Source organism: Armigeres subalbatus, chromosome 3 (genome assembly GCF_024139115.2).
Source record: "Armigeres subalbatus isolate Guangzhou_Male chromosome 3, GZ_Asu_2, whole genome shotgun sequence".
NCBI lineage: Eukaryota > Metazoa > Arthropoda > Insecta > Diptera > Culicidae > Armigeres > Armigeres subalbatus.
In genome coordinates this window covers 167,982,703-167,985,960 of record NC_085141.1, presented here as the reverse complement: position 1 = coordinate 167,985,960, position 3,258 = coordinate 167,982,703, and positions in this window count along the sequence as shown.

Sequence of the window (3,258 nt, the reverse complement as noted above, 5' to 3'; positions counted from 1 at the left end):
AACATACACATTTTAAATTTCGTTTCGTTTCGTTTCGTTAGGAAAAAGTGTCTTATCGCATACCCTTAGTGTCGACTCAAATTTGAGAATGAAATTCCCTGACTTTCCCTGACTTTCCAGACCATTTCTCGAAAAATTCCAGGTATGAAAAATGTTTTTTTTTTTCAATTCCTAGAAGCATATGAAAATCTTTGCATGTTGGATTCCTGTCCATATGAGTTCCTGAGTTACTGGAAGCCTAATCACTTCTGAAGCAGAACATTAAAAATATGTAGAATTTTATAGGTAATTCTGGTCGTCTACAAAGAATCAAGTAAATGCACAGAACTCCTCAAAGGTTTTCATGATTCACATCTTTCCAAAATTTGCTCCAATGTTATAAACTTTCTGGTGCAATCATCCACCATTGAGAAGTCACACGGACTCTCTAGAGTCGCAATAGGCCTCCAAGACTACTGACACGACTTTTTTGACACGACTTTTGAGCAACTTTTTGAACAATCGTGGAAGCTTCTAGAAATCCTTCTAATTCCGTTAAAAAAAATTTACGGGTTAGGTATTTTTGTGGAAATCGAGAAACCTCCATTGGCTCTTAATAATTCTTATTCACTCTCTGTGGAGTTAATGGACTTCTAAAATTAGTCACGGACGCTGCAATCTTCCAGATAATCAACAATTCAAACCCTACAAGCTCACATAAATCCATGCAGCACATGTCCAGAATCCAGAATCCATAAATCCAGAAAAACATTCTAACCATGCAATACTTTAAATAACCTGGTCTGAATACAATCAGGTCGTTTAATATTTGTCGATTGTGGCCTTGGCAAAGGCCCCATGGAAAAATATAAAAAAAAGGTCATGTTTGTAAAAAAGTGGCATAACTAGTCTCATATCCCAAGTAACATTTTAAGTTTTATAATGCTCTTGAAGACCATAATCTACTCTACAAGAGTGTTATAAAACCAGCATAAAACCAAAATGTTTCTAGGGATGCTAAGGGGAGCTACACCTACTCAATTCATTTTATCAATTTTTAGTTGTGTGCCAAAAGTGAATCGATAGTCTTGAAATTCCAGCAATATTTTATTTATAAAACTACTATCAACTAGATGTCAGGCAAGTATAACAAGCAATGAAACTGTGTAATGGAGTTTTTTGAAGAACTCGTGGAAACATGTTTGAAGATTCATTGGCATATTTTTTGTATGAATTCATTTCAATTCAAATTTGAGTAAACACCATATAATCTACAAAGAAAAAATCTACTAAACATCCATCAAGGAGTTCCAGGATTAAACTATTAAGCGAGCTCTTGGAAATCCTCTGGGATTTTTTATGTTTAGTGAGAATTCTGAAGTAATTTAGAAAATTTACTGAAGGGAATAATTGTTATCACAAAATACATATACTAAAGCATTTTCACTGAAGTAATTTCTGAAGAAAATTCTCAAAGATCAACCAAAATATTTTCTGATAAAATTGTTTTATAAACATCAAAAGCAACGAATGATAAACTGAAACATTACCATTAACCACAACATTATCCTCCTCTTGCGTCCGAGTATGGTTATGAAGTATCGAGCAAACGTTTTATTGAGACTATCGCCACTTACGTACATGGGATAGATCATATGATGCTTTAATCCACTGTCATTCTCTCTACGTGACTAGTAATTTGCCACCTAAGGACGTGAGGTTCAACCACTGACTTTATAAGCCCATCATCAAATGAAAGTTCACAAAATGTTTTTAAAACATTACATACAGAATCTTGTTTGGAGATGATGCCGATGCTGTGGAGTGTTGTTGAATGTCCACAAAGATAGTATTCGGCGTTTTCTTTCAACCAGCCTTTAAATATCTGTTAGCTGTTGGTTGTAGGTTGAACATTATTGATGATTATTTGTGGATCGGTTCTGAACTATGGCACATTTCAGCCATTTGATTCAGTTTAGACTGCTTAGACTAGATAATTTTCGAAAAATTGGGCTCTGCATTTTTATCAAAAGGTAATATGATATATTAGAGTTGGTTACCAATCAGCAATTTAAATTTATCAAGATAGATCGCATTTCTTCCAATATCCCAATATCAGACTCTCGCGATTGATGATTAAGTATTTGAACGAACTTTCAAAACTTCTTTTGTTTAAAGGGAAAATGACTCTAACGCTACTGATGAGGAAACTGCACAAAACCACTCAAACTAAATAATCTAAAATATTAAAGGGGACTTTAAAAAAATATTTGTATCAGACCTCAACAGTGACAATTTGAACATCAAGGCTTTGGAACCTATGTTATTGCATAGAGATCAATAGAAACAAACTCGATTACTATGGGGTACAGGGAATGGGCCCGGAGTAAACTTTTAGTCTAGAGACTGCCAACGGTCACACAAAAAAAGCTTTATACATAGCTTGATGGAAATGGTTGTCGACTGTAACTGACTCGGAGTATTGTTTTGTTTATTGGCTATGCAGTCTGATTGCCAGCTAAAACGCTATCTGATCCGAAGTTTCGGTACTTTAATAATTGAATGGTTCAGCGTTTCATTGTCATAAGTGTTTAGCATATTGCTCGAAATAAAAAAAATCACCATAAATTTTCTATATTGGATTTTGTGATTTTTTCCCTGACCTCAATCGAAATTCCCTGACTTTCCCTGACATTCCAGGTCCAAATTGAAATTCCCTGACTTTCCCTGACTTTCCAGGTTTTTCCAGGTAGTCGACACCCTGCCTACATATAAGGTTGCTTGGATTCATCATGATGCACAGTACCCGTCGTCAGAGTCATACGATGTTGATGACGTGTTACAATCTTCCGTCCACTTCCAACACAAACACCAGCAGCAGCTGTCCAGCAAGTATGTGTAGCACTGTACACCAGCGTCACACAGCAGCTAAGCACGCCACTTTATAAATACCTACACACGATGCTTGGCACACACACGAACATCAGGGAGAAGCTGATTCGAATCGCACACACATATCTTTGGTAGTTAATTATTGTTCCTTTTCTTTGGTTAAATTTTCACCAGCCATCTTTTACGAAAACAAAAACTGGCATTCTTCATCTATTCCACTTCACAATAAATACATGTACAATATGTAATACCCTGCAATCATTTCTTTGAACATCTATTTCACATAAAAACACTTCAACTTCAACACAGTTTCACCAAGAGCCTATCTGACACACGTGCACTCGCGACCAGGTTTCGAACCCTTCTCCTCTCTAAAAATCTAAAAAT